This window comes from Aotus nancymaae, unplaced genomic scaffold (assembly GCF_030222135.1).
Source record: "Aotus nancymaae isolate 86718 unplaced genomic scaffold, 86718_ANA_hifiasm-v0.15.2.pri h1tg000019l, whole genome shotgun sequence".
Lineage (NCBI taxonomy): Eukaryota > Metazoa > Chordata > Mammalia > Primates > Aotidae > Aotus > Aotus nancymaae.
Window position 1 is genome coordinate 44752245 of NW_026988431.1, and position 14190 is coordinate 44766434.

The window sequence follows — 14190 nt, forward strand, 5'->3', positions numbered from 1 at the left end:
AAGAGGTGTTGCATTGTCATTTTTTTCACACTAATTTCCCCATATTTGAACACTACTGATAAATAGATCTCAAGTAGGACTTCAGATAAACTCCTCGTGTGTTAACATTTTGCTGTTGGTGCTGTCTGTGTTACTATTTTGAAAGTCTTCATATTTTGACTTCCTTTCAGGCTCTGTAATGTAACTGGTGATGTCCTCCAGTGCTCCACTGTCTTTCCCAGTGACTATTACTGCCATTAGATTTGGAAGTCCTAAGAAGATTGCTAAAAAGTCCTCTTCAAAGTGTGTAACTCTGAACCAGAAAGAAAGAAAACAAGGGGCTGAAAAGCTTACTTTATAAGGCTTCTGCATTTTAAGTGTGTTTACTTAGGCTGTTCCATTGCAAATTATGGGTAACAACTTGTAAAGTTCAGCTTGCCTTAAAAACATAACGATACGTTTGCAGTTGTAATAATTATCACTGGCTTATGACATGCCAGCTACTACTGTTCTAGTTGTTTGACATGTACTTGCTAGTAGGAGGCAGTGTTCTGGACATTGGAGATGGAGTAGGGACTAACACATACCCAAAACGTTATTTCCTTCATGAAGAGTATTTTCTTATTTTCAGTCTCACAAACTGACTAGTCACTATTGATCCTTGGCAAAGACCAGTGAGACACAGAGCTTGTTTAGAGAAGTTCCCCATTTCTCCCTGACAGAGGGACTCTTCTTCAGCTCTCCAGAGGGTCCCAACAGTCCTCACTGATGCTTTGATTGAGAGGCTAATAATACTGATGTGCACAGAGAGGCTTGTTAGCTTCAGCTGCAGTGAGTTCTGGTGGGTAAATAAACTTAAGGACAAGTGGAAACGAGGGGGCGCCGATAGAGCCTGGTTATTACCAGGGTGCATTGTAGAGTCCTCCAGATGTAAACATTTTACTGATTAAATGGATGATTTGGCAGGAACAGTATCTCTAAGCTGCAACTCTCAAGACTTTCCTGATTTATTGCAGGAGATGCTGTTTACTCTGACAGCCTCAAAAACAGCCATTAATTGTTCCAGGTCTCTTTTATGCTTCTTGACTTCCCTGTGGGGTGTTCTGCATACCTGTTATTGAGTATGACTGGGGAGAACATTGTAATTTCTTTGACTGGAGCTGCTTGCTTTCCTTTTAATGCCAGGAATAGCAAAGTCCAAGGCCAAAAGGATAGCCCTAGCGGTGGTCCCCTAATGGCAGATGGTACAAATGGGGTAGCTTCTATGTAAGATGCTTGGGAGTAGAGGGATTATGGAGAAGTGGAGAGCTAAAGGGGGTCAGCTGTGTCTGGAAGCTTGCCAGAGTCATGGGCCTCATCTTGCGATAAGCCAGTGTCTGCAGAACATTCAATGCTGATTTGCATGTGTTGTTCTGAACACTGTGTGTTTTAACTTGAGTACTCCAACGACCCCATGAGTGCTATAGGTTTGTCTACTTCCTCTTCCCCACCTTTTTCTTAATAGATAAAGAAACTGAGGCATGGAGATGTTACATCAGGTCTCACGGCCTCTGGGGCTGGGATTTAAACCCTGGCAGAGCCTGGATCCTGTGCACTGGTACTGCGCTTTTTTTTTTTTTTTTTTTTTTGAGACAGAGTTTCACTCTTCTTGCCCAGGTTGCAGTACAGTGGTGCAATCTCAGCTCACCAGCAGCCTCCGCCTCCCAGGTTCCTGTGATTGATGCTGAGGGGTGGGGAGGGGGCAGACAGCCGGGCACTTTTCTGTTCATCTGCAAAGATTGGATCAAGTCCCAGCTGCACATACTCATACACTTGATTGAAGTGTTCTCTCCTTACTACATCCTTTCACAGCCAAAACACATGGCAATCCTTAGAGAAGTAACTCTTTTTTTTTTTTTTAACAGGTGAGAAAACAGAGCCTCAGAAAATTTAACTAAGGTTTATCTAAGCCCGAAAGTGACAGGACTAGACTTAGTAGTCTTTAGGTTGTGCTGGACGTTTTGTGGAGATGCTTAAATAAAAGTTTAGCTTGTTCACATTTTATTAGAATTGGAAGCAAGTATTGTTTGAAAAAATATTTTAGCCTGACAAACAATATTTATTTTGACATGTTTTTAAAATTAGATGTTTCATTATGACTTTTAGCAAGACAGGCAAGTTGACTCTCCAACACTATACAAAGGCATAATACAACATAGCTCATAACAACATTTATAATTAAAACAATAGAGGGCCTGGTCTTTGTGTGCAAGAGTCTTTTAGAAAACAAAATCTAAAATAGTCAATATTTTCCTTTTATCTGTGGTGTTTTGATTTATGTGAAATAGTTCTGAGTTCCCCTTTCCTTTTGTGGAATACTTAAAGTACTGTGGATTTCCTCCTGACTAATCTTTTTCTCAAAGCCCTCAACATACCTCTGATATGACTAACACCCCTAGCCCACCCTATGTGCTCACACATTCTTCAATACCATTTCCAGGCAGGACTCTGCCTTATTAGTAATAGAACTAGTTATATAAAAACATCTCTTGTGTATTCATACTACAAATAGAGTGAGTTTAACATACGTAATCCCCAAATATGTCCCCAAATATGTTTCCAGTCAGTTTCTATCCAGCCTGTCATCAACTGCCCATAAATAGCTGGCTGGCTTCCATCTTGATTCCATAAATGTCCTATTTTGCTCCTTACCCCAGAATTCAAATATGCATAATTCTTACTATTATGTCTTTTGAAATCGTTTTTCCTTAAAGTAAGTACCGAGACAACTTTTTCATTACTGCCCTTCCCCAACCTTTCCCCCAGTTGCTTTATTGAGCACAGTAAGACACGAGCGCACCTGGCCTCGTCACCACTGGCTGTTTTGGAGACTTGTTCATGTGAGCCTTATTCTTTTTTGTAGCTTTGTAGTATTCCATAATTTATTTAGTCAGTACCTATTGATGGATTTTCAGATAAATATGAACATTTTCAATGAATTCATTTTAACCATAGCAGGTATTTACTGGGTTACATAATTTAGTTTTGTTTTTGTTTTTGGCTGGCAAGTGATTTATAATTGTGTGTGTGTTTTGTATGTGTTGGGGGTCATGGCTGCTGAAAGGACTCCACTCGATGTTGAGAAAGATACTGGGATAAGAATACAGAGGATTTTGGTAAAGCCTAGCTTAAACATTTTATGAAAGCACAATGTACAAGGATACTTAAAGGAAGTGTGTTTGGAAATTGTCCTCTATGGGATCTCTGAACTGGCATCCAAAATGCTTTTTGCTGGATGGCTCTTTCACTTGTAGAACAGGGGTGAAAGTTAACTTAGTACTGTATTAAAAGAATGATGTGAGCCGAGGTTTAATGTTAGGAAAGCCAGTGAAGGTAGAGGAGCGTGTAATGTGGGGGATCTGAAATGTCATGTTCAGGACTTCATAATTTTGTATGCCATAAAGTTTTTGAGCTTTGTATTAAAATAATTGAAAAAGTGTTTTTGGAAAGTGTAATCTGATAGGAAAACATTGAATGCAGACATGGCTTTTTATGTTTGTCTGCGTGAAGCATTCAGTTTTGCCAGCTTGTTGATTTAGAGTAGTGGAGAAAGGGGGAGAAATTATATCATTAAAATGTGATATAAGTCACTGCATTATAAAATAATGCTTTCTTGTTAACCCTCTAGCAATGAGTGACAGGACATGGGACTTCATTGGCAATTGTGTATTTGCCTTCATCTGAGAATTACAAGGGAGAAACAAATGTCTGGTACAATATCACCCCCTTGTGGTAGATTGAAAGAAGTAACAGTTTAGAAAACAAATAGGTGCAATTTGTACGTATTTTATGGGCATTTCACAAAACCTCACTTTGGTATGGGTGCTAACATTGAGTCATGGTTGATTATCTAATCCCAATTAGTTGAAGTGTGCAACAGATTTTCTGTATTGCTAGCATTAGATTGGGTTTAAATCTTGAAAATCAAAAGGACTGAATCTCAGTTGATACTAGCAAAGAATCAGAATTTAGAACTTTGTTACAAAAACAAAAACTTTTGTATGTGTATTTTCTCTTTTTGGTATTTTTTTTTTTTGGAAAGATGCTGAGGAAGCAGAAGAAAGCATTTTCTTTTACTACTTCAGATCTCAGAAATGTGTCATTTCTCATTATCTTCCTTTTGCTCCCATTTGCTTGCAAGACTCACCATGTCTTTGGACATGTCCCTAATATCTCAGTATTGTCATTATTCGTCTGATGTGGCCCACGTTTCTATATCATGCCTAGCTGTCCTTGCTGGCTTTGTTTTGTACTCGTGGTATTCAGTACCATAGTAGGTAATCAGAAGTATTTGTTAATTGAGTATCTGTTATCAAAATATGGGGAAGACAGAATATTCCCCAACTCCGTGCTCTGGTTCTGCAAGTAAAGATAAATGAGAGAATGGAAATTATCTGAAAACAATGACTATGAATATTTTAAATAATATCCCAAGTGTATTAAATCATCTAATCACTTGTACACTTTTGAACCCCTTTTGTGGGTGGCTGAACCCCTGACATGCATAATGATTCAACTTAGGACAGGTAACTAAGACGATGACATCTGCTTTATCAGACAGTTTACTCAGCACCCTAACTGCTCAGCTTTTCAGTACAGTGATAGAACAAGTTAGGAAACAGGCCTTGGGAAGTCACTGAGAGAGCTGGAGTGAAACTTGTGAATGTAGGGACAGACTTTGTTTTTATCAGATAAACGTTCCCACAGTTGTTCTGATAAAGAATGCTGCTTGTTCATCTGCCATAATGTGTGGGAGGATGGGCTTAGCAGGTTTAAGGAAAGATTTGTGGTATTGACTTTTCAGGGAACTTGATTGAGAGTTAATTGAAGTCAAATAAAGTGCTGTGGGTGAGCACATGTAGTTTGTTTTTTTCCACCCAAAGAATAAGCCACACTTGAAATTATGTAGAGCAGTTATCTCTGCTCGGCAAATGATTATTAACTAAGCACACTTGTTTTTAATTCTGGGTTCTGTGAGGGTTGTGTGATTATTTTGGTAATTTAATTTCCTTGGTGGCCTGACTAGAATTGTGGTTTTAGGCAATTAATGCTGTAGAGAGCTGCATATCTTTATAATTAATAATTTGAGCACAACAGTTAGTCTTACGCTTTTCTGTATGGACAAGTTAATCAGAATGAAGAATCAGGCCAAATTTTTATATTTAGTCTTTGAATGGGCCATTTAAGGAACAGCTTTACCCTTGTCTGATTCTCAGTGGTCATGAGGTGGTGCTATATGGTCTGGATGTTTGTGTCCCTCCAATATTTATATGTTGATAAAAAGAAATGAAATAATGTCATTTGCAGTAACCTTGATGGAGTTGGAGATCATTATTCTAAATGAAGTAACTCAGGAATGGAAAACCAAGCATCATAGATTCTCACTTATAAGTGGGAGCTTATCTATGAGGATGCAAAGGCATAAGAATAATACAATGGACTTTGGGGACTCGGGGGGAAGAATGGGAGGGGAGCGAGGGATAAAAGACTGACTACACATTGGGGGCTGGGGGTGTGGCTCACACGTGTAATCCCAGCACTTTGGGAGGCTGAGGCGGGCGGATAATGAGGTCAGGAGATCAAGACCATCCTGGCCAACATGGTGAACCCTGTCTCTACTAAAATACAAAATTTAGCCAGATCCTGTGGCACAGATCTGTAGTCCCAGCTACTCAGGAGGCTGAGGCAGGGGAATCGCTTGAACCTGGGAGGGAGAGGTTGCAGTGAATTGAGATCTCGCCGTTGCACTTCAGCCTGGGTGACAGAGCAAGACTCTGTCTCCAGAAAAAGGCTTACACATTGGGTACATTGTACACTGCTTGGGTGATGGGTGCACCAAAATCTCAAAAGTCACCACTAAAGAACTTATCCATGTAACCAAACACTACCTGTTCCTCAAAAACCTATTGAAATAATAAATAAATAAATATGTTGAAATCTAATCCCCAGTGTGTTGGTATTAAGAGGTGGGGCCTTTGAGAGGTGACTAGGCCATGAGGGTGGAGCCCTGTGAATGGGACCAGTGCTTGCATAAAAGCTCACCTTCCACCATGTGAGGACACGGGGCACCATCCATGAGGAACAGGTCCTCACCTCACGGAATTCATTGGCTCCTTGACCTTGGAATTCCCATCTTTCAGGTCTGTGAACAAGACATTTCTGTTGTTCATAAATTACCCAGTTTATTTTGTTACAGCAGGAGGAATGAACTAAGAGAAGTGAGTCGTATGATGGTGTGTGGTTACACTTTTGTCACTTAATTATGGTAGGAGGATTTACTCAGAGCCCACTTTCTACATGATTGGGCCTTACAATTGGCAGTCTCTCAGGAGAATCACAGACTTCCTGTGATCCTGCTGTTGTAGTTAGAGTACACTGTGCCCTCACATGGCTCTACATCCTGATCAGCTTTTCATTGAGTTGTGGTCTGCAGGGAGGCCAGTGCCTTGGAAAGGCAAATGTAGTGTCTGTCTCTAAAGATCTCTGAAATCTATACAAAACATAAATTTTTGTACCTACCAGTCAATAGTATTAAGAAAGATTTGTGATAGTTTTGCTTTGGAGGAGAGAAAAAATATAAATTAGAATTTATATTATTTATTCCTTCTGGAAGCAAAAGCAAGCAAATATTCAACTTGGGTAGGCTATGTTCTTTCTTGTGGTGTCTGTAAAGATCTCTTGAAATCAGTACAGAGCATAAATTCTGTACCTAACAGTCAATAGTATTAAGAAAGATTTGTGATTGTTTTGCTTTGGAGGAGAGAAAAAATACAAACTAGAATTTAGATGATGTATTTCTTCTGGAAGCAAAAGCAAGCAAATACTCAACTTGGGTGGGCTGTGTTCCTTCTTGTGGTATTAAGCAAAACTGCAAGCAACAGGCACTAACTCAGAAAACCGTTCTCCATGCTCCTAGGAAGCATCCATGAGAGACTTTTGTTGAATAGCTGCTAATCCAGCATCCAGGGGTTCACAGTTTGTATTAGCTCCATGGAAGAGGCTTCACAGGAAGGGGAGCTTCTCATTGATGAGATGGCTGGATTCATGGAGTTCTTTTTCCTTATTTTCAGCTGCTTGTTTTACTAGGTTATGTTATCCTAACATAGACATATATTTTCATATGTATTGCTAACATAGGGACGTATATTCTTGTTTGCCCACATAGTCCAAGTTGAAACCTGCTGTGCCAGCTCCATGAGTAACACTTTCACTCACAAAAGTGTCCCAGTTTTGACAATAAATTACATGAGCCATTCTAATTTATAATTATAAGGGAATAAAATGATCAAAAGTGTATGGTTGATTGACTGGCTTAAAATAATATTGTCTTAGTTCTATATGATCTGTTATGTTTATTAAGCAGTTTTTTCAGGCATTAATTGAGAGGGCTTCCTAGCTTCAACCCTAGCCTTAGAAAGTTACTTCTTCATCTCTAATTAGGGGCAATGCTAGTACTTCCTTATGGGCCTTATGGGTTTGTTTTGGGGATTAAATCTGTTAATACAGGTCGGGTGCTGAAAACAATGCCTGATATGTAGAGAGTGCTCAATAAACATTAGTTATTTTAATGTTATTAGAAAATAATCATTCAGTGTTAAAAGTTCTAGAAAAGAGTATGTAAAAGACTGGGAAGGAGCAGAAGTCAAGGCCTCAAGTAGTATTGCCATCAGTGTAAAATCATGACAGTTGCTTTATTTTTTCTCTCTCAGCATGGCACACAGTAAGTGGTGGGATCCAAGTCTGCCCACCTCCCAAATCCTTTCTCATCCATGAGACCAGACCTACTCCCATTGGGGCTGAGCTACAGTGGGTACCAGGCCAGGCAGGGCAGAGACCTGGCTTGTCTTTTTCTGGGGGTGGAGTGGCAGGATTTGGTAGAAGATTGTTAATGGGAATTGAGGAAAAGAGGGCACTCAGATTTTCAGTTCAGGAGCCTGGGTATATGATAATATTGTTAAATGAGTTCAGGGCTAAGGGGCCTTCTTGAATGGGGTGGAGACAGTATTGCAGTCTTGGTGACAGTATGGACTTTGTAGTCAGACCCCTCAGCTTCAAAACTTGCCATCATCACTTCACTTCCCTTCCTAGCTAGGTGCGCCTCAGTTTCTTCATCTGTTATAGGACATTTTTATTAAAAGTAAAGCATGTAGACAGTGACTGATGAGCACTATGTAAGAATTGATCATTATTATCACTATTTTTAACTTGCCACTTTAGGGGTTTCTGTGGGAAGTATATATGGTTGTTTTTGAAAGAGCATTTGTAGAAAACTTCAAAGCAGGCATGTATTGAAACTTTTTAGTAAACTTTATATAAATCATTGCTTTCTTTTTACCATTTTTGTGATTAATAGAAGTGGCCATGGAAAAGTTTACCCTGTATTTGCCATTTATTTATTAATACTGTATCCGTTCCCAAATTTGGTTGGTACCTACTGGTATCTAGAGGTCTGGGTTTCTGTATTGCTTGAAACCTTGGTCATATTTTTCTCTCTGTCCACAAATGGCTCAGGAATCCAAATCAGCATTCTCAATGTAGGCATTACTGCCCCAGAGATTATTTGTCAATTTCAGTGTTTTTTGTGTTTGTCCCTATGTTAAGTGGCTGGGGCCATGAATGCTTGATAGCAAGCAAAGTATGAGACACAATTCTTACACAGTGAAGAACTGTCCCGTGCTGCTTATGGGAGTGACCTATTAACTTTCCCATGGGTGAAAAGCTTGTTCATCAATATCTGAGCTTATAATTTAAGTCTATTTACATATAAACAAATTTTGTCTGGTTTAATATACATCAGCCAAATTTTTTCAAGAATTTAGCTACTATCTACTAAATATTCTATTTGGAATCTTGTTAAGAATTATTTATTTTGGAAAGCCCCATCAATAATAGTAATAATGTAAGTTGCATTTGGGTCACAAATATTTGTGTCTGTTAAATCCACATAATTAAATGTATAGATCCAAGCATTTGAGGGCTTCATGTTGAATGAATGACATTATTTCAAATAGTTGTGCTTAAGCATTTACATATTACATGTCATTACAAATTTTTCTGTTTTCCCTTTGATTTATGATTATGGTTACATATACACTTATAGGCAGGCAGTCCTTGATTTCACAATTCTGACATATATTTGAGTTATTATGATTTAGTTAAATAATACCAGTTTCCCGACAACAGTCCAAATTTTAGTTACCACAGTATATTAACTCTAAGTAGTTTCATAAAGTACAAACTGAATTGCTAGCTCTCCAGTTCACAGAACAACATGTAAATAAAGACATACAGGAGTGGCCAGTCATCTCGCTTCTTTCAAAGTCTGTTGGTGATTGGTCACTGCACATCTGTTATTCAGTTCATGCACACTCAGCAAAGTGTGTAGTGTTGCCTCCTTGTTTGCCAGTGATAAACCCCATGACATTTTACAAACAGTGATATTTGAAAGAGAGTATGCCAACAAAAATGAAAGTTCCGGAGAGAAATGACAAGTGATAATAAGGAAGTGAAATTTGAATCACAGGCATGTGGAATTACAAAAAAAGTAGTTAACCAGAGGAAGGTTAAATCTCTATAATATGCTGTTAGATGAACTTAATGAAGGCAAAGTTGTTAATATCTACAATGAATGGATCAGATGTCCTAGAGAAAGTGATGCTGACAAGAAACTTTACAATTAAGGAATTCTTGAAATATTTCATGACATTGAAAGCACAAAGGATAAAATGTTGGAAATTGGCTCAAACTTAGAAAGGAACATGACAATTCTATAAGGCATAGAAAAAGATGCTCACTCTGTATTATAAGTTATATACTGAGATGAAGTCAAGAACTATTCAAAGACATGGTATGGTTCAGGCTTTTTGAAAAATACGTAGAGATAATTCATTGTTGGGTAACTGACAGACAGCTTTCTATGTTAGAAAAGATATTTTGCTTTAGGCTAGCAGTAACCATCTCTTAAGCATTGGATACAGTTTCTTAAGACTGTTTAAAAGCTATCATAGGTTAAGGGGCTGATTTACATTCTTTATGCTAAACTCGTTAGCCCCAGTTATACATGCTATGTGTTTGTATGCATATGTATTTATGTAAATATATCCAGGATGTTGGAAATGTAACATTTAAACTTACACATAGACTTGAAGACTCTGGGGAATCTGATATCTATTTGTAGATTCTTGTTCATAGGCTGATTTTAGCAGGTTGTATGGGTCAATTCTAGGAGTTGCTGGGGAGTCTGCCCAGACTACAACCTCTGAATTTTCTGAAACATAATAATTATTATTATTTTTGAGACAGAGTCTTGCTCTGTCACCAGGCTGGAGTGTAGTGGCACTATCTCAGCTCACTGCACCCTCCGCCTCACAGGTTCAAGCAATTCTTCTGCCTCAGTCTCCTGAGTAGCTGGGATTACAGGTGCATGCCACCATGCCCAACTAATTTTTGTATTCTTTTAGTAGAGATGGAGTTTCACCATGTTGACCAGGCTGGTCTCGAACTCCTGACTTTGTGATCTGCCCACCTTGGCCTCCCAAAGTGTTGGGATTACAGGCACGAGCCACTGCGCCCATCTGTACTCAAACATAATTCAAAGAGAAGTTGGCTAGTTGACTTTTATTAAGAATGTTTGCATAAACTGTTTGAGGCCAGTTTACTTTTATTAAGAATGTTTGCCTAAAGTGAAATAAAAGGAATTTCCAATTTAGTTCTGTATCTTGAGTTTCCAGTTAAGGATAAAAAGATGTGTGTCTCTCAGGGTGATATCATTTTATGATTTTTATAATTTTAGATGATTTCCTATCATTGTGGCTTATAAGAAAACTTTTAAGATTATTCAAAATGAAAGTTTTATTCAAAATGAATCTCATGAGTTTCTTGGTAAGTTACTGGAAAATTTTTTTTTTAGCACTGAGTTTTCTCTCCCTGTTCAATTCTAGTGATGATTTTTTTATACTTTTGAAACTATAAATTATACATTTCTAAAATTTTTCTAAAGTTAATTTAGAAAGAGCAGTCATTATTTGTAGCATTTTCTTATGAAATTCATGTTTTACAGTCTTTTTAGTTTTAGTTTTTTTTTTTACATCTGTAACAAAACTCCTTGATGATATTAATTATTCTTGTCAAGAATTTCCATATTACATTAAACTAGGCAGCTGTAGGATACACATCTGTATACATTAGCATTAATAAGGATGTTTAAAGGAAAACTGTAACAAAGTGCTAGTTGTGTTACTGTGTATTCGAGTGGTGTAAATAAGACAATTGAATTTTCTTCACCTGTTTTGTGAATTTTACCACTAGATGGTGATAGAGGACTGGGGAGTGTGCTGAATTCTACATCTACTATGATACTTGTATCATGTTGAAAATAGAAAATGTTTGTTCTTAAGTATTTAATTTTAGAAGTCATTTAGGGCTATCCAGAGATTCTTTTATATATCATGCTGAGCACAATATCTTTTTCTATGGCATGTGCTTAGTATTTTATTGATTTGTTAATTGGCTTCTTGTGGTGTTTAGTCTGGGGTTAATCTTTATAAGATTTAAATGGTCCCTAAGTTTTATTTTATCCTGTTTTCTTAAGTTTATTTTTTTTCTAGTATATCATATTTCCTCATGGTATTTATGAAATTTCTTGATATTTAAGCTGTATTCATTCTCTTGTTTGTATGTGTACACACACACACACACGCACACACACAATTTTGACTTACGTATTTAAATTTATACATTTCCCTAGGCACCATTCTCTTGAAACTTTGGTTGAGAAACAAAATACTATCATACTATTTCAAATTGAGAATAAAATATTAATGAAGTGGTTTAATGAATATAACAGTAACACACACATTGAAGATTTTCTACAAGATCAATTTCTCTGAATGTCAGTTTTATGAAGAATAGAAAATTTCCTTTTGGAAATTATCTGAATATGTTTCTCTTCTGCATAAAAGGAAGAATAAATACACTATTGCTTTCAGGGAGGATCCGGAAATACTGAATGTAATCCAAAAGCCCCAAGTAAGAAATTTTGGATTTGAAAAAAATTCCCAAATGCCAGTTTTGAAGAAGCAATCAAATATAATTATTTTCTTCAACATTAATAGAGTATCATGTTACTTCTGACACTAGCCTCATTTATTATTCCCATTGATGTTATTTTGCTCATGTAAATGATGCATTCTTGATTAGCCTGTATAAATATTTTTCATGCCACAGCATGGGAATTACTATGAAATATAAGCAGTGTGATATTGATGGTTTTTGTCATATGACTTTTTTTTTTTTTTAAAAAGGGACGATAATGTTCTCTATGTTTTTAGGCAATGTTTGAAGATACTCCATTGATGTGATAATGTCATGTAAGAGAAATAAAGCTACCATCACATTAAATGTGCCCACTAACTATATAGCAGTCTAATTTTAGAAACATTAAAGTGGGATTTAAATGTTTTAAAGACCTCTTAGAATTAAGGTCTGAATAAAAGGATTAAATGGGATATGGGGTAGAGAATCCCAAAGTACTCGGATTATAGGCGTGAGCCACCGTGCCCAGCCTGCTCCTCCTTTTTATATAGGGAAGCTGTAATTTACCTGTGGCTTTATGGGGAAAATGGAGAAAAGAATTGACTTTTCAAACTGCCTTTTCTTAATTAGCTGATGTAGAACTCCAGAGCTGAACTCCAGTGCTGAATGGAACCAGTTGAGTTAAAGAGGTCATACATTTAATAGCATATATAAGTAGGGAAGCAGATAATAGCATTTTTGACATTATTGACTGGGAGCTGTGGTGTGATAGGAACAGAGGATGGAGAGGATAGGACATGTTGTACTGAAGGTATTTTCCCAGCCACAATATTGCTCCTCCTTTTTTTTTTTAATGCAGTTTTGCTCTTTTGCCCAGGCTGGAGTGCAGCGGTGCAATCTCAGCTCACTGCAACCTCCACCTCCCGGGTTCAAGAGATTCTCCTACCTCAGTCTTCCAAGTAGCTAGGATTACAGGTGTGTGCCACCACACTCAGCTAATTTTTGTATTTTTAGTAAAGACGAGGTTTCACCATGTTGGCCAGGCTGGTGTCCAGCTCCTGACTTCAGATGATTCACCCACTTTGGCCTCCCAAAGTGCTGGGATTACAGGCATGAGCCACTGCGGGCCTGGCCTGCTCTTCTTTTTATATAGGGAAGCTGTAATTTACCCATGGCTTTTTGGGGAAAATGGAAACAGGAATTGGCCTTTCAAACTGTCTTTTCTTAATTAACTGATCTAAAATACAACTATCTTAATCTAGCTAGTGACACACAATTGGGGGCAGGGATAGCTATGCAAATGACCAAGTGAGGTATATATAAATTCATGCACTTAGGTATCCATTGCATTTATAGAGTTGGAATCTTGATGGAGAGACAGATATTTTGATAGAAGTCCTCAGATAATCCTTTTAACCCCTTTGCCACTAACCTCTCTGCCAAGCCTGATTGACTTAGAGTAACACACTAGACACTGAGAGTAAGATACTTAATAGTCCTTGAGTCCTTTTCCTGTGCTTGACAATGGTAGTCATTGTTGAGCTAAGTTATTCTTGTGCTCTCATTTTTGCTTATTTGAGCTTCTTAGAACTTTGCGGTTTATTCACGTATGTTTGACTGTTAACCATAATAATCTTCTTTTAGTCAGCAAACATGACTTCACTCCTCCTCTGTTAATGTGTCCCCAAGGAGGCATTTACATTGCTGGAGGATAGTCTCTTTTTTTTTTTTTTGAGACGGAATTTCGTTCTTGTTACCCAGGCTGGAGTGCAATGGCGCGATCTTGGCTCACCGCAACCTCCGCCTCCTGGGTTCAAGCAATTCTCCTGTCTCAGCCTCCTGAGTAGCTGGGACTACAGGCACATGCCACCATGCCCGGCTAATTTTTTGTATTTTTAGTAGAGATGGAGTTTCACCACGTTGACCAGGATGGTCTCGATCTCTTGACCTCGTGATCCACCTGCCTCGGCCTCCCAAAGTGCTGGGATTACAGGTGTGAGCCACCGCGCCCAGCAGAGGATATTCTCTTACCAAAGGAATGAAAGGTAGTATCACAGGAGCATCACAGGAGTGGGGGTAAGGCATGAAGCAGGGAGAGGAGGCAGAAGCATTTCCGAAGCCCATTCCCACTTGCTTTGG

The 14190-nt window shown here is 38.1% G+C and overlaps 1 protein-coding gene across 5 annotated transcripts in view; it reads left to right on the forward strand.

The window, feature by feature from the left end:
- The window catches only part of MED12L (mediator complex subunit 12L), a 366898-nt gene that overhangs the window by 207854 nt on the left and 144854 nt on the right, over positions 1-14190 (forward strand). The gene's annotated exons all lie outside the window — the stretch shown is intronic.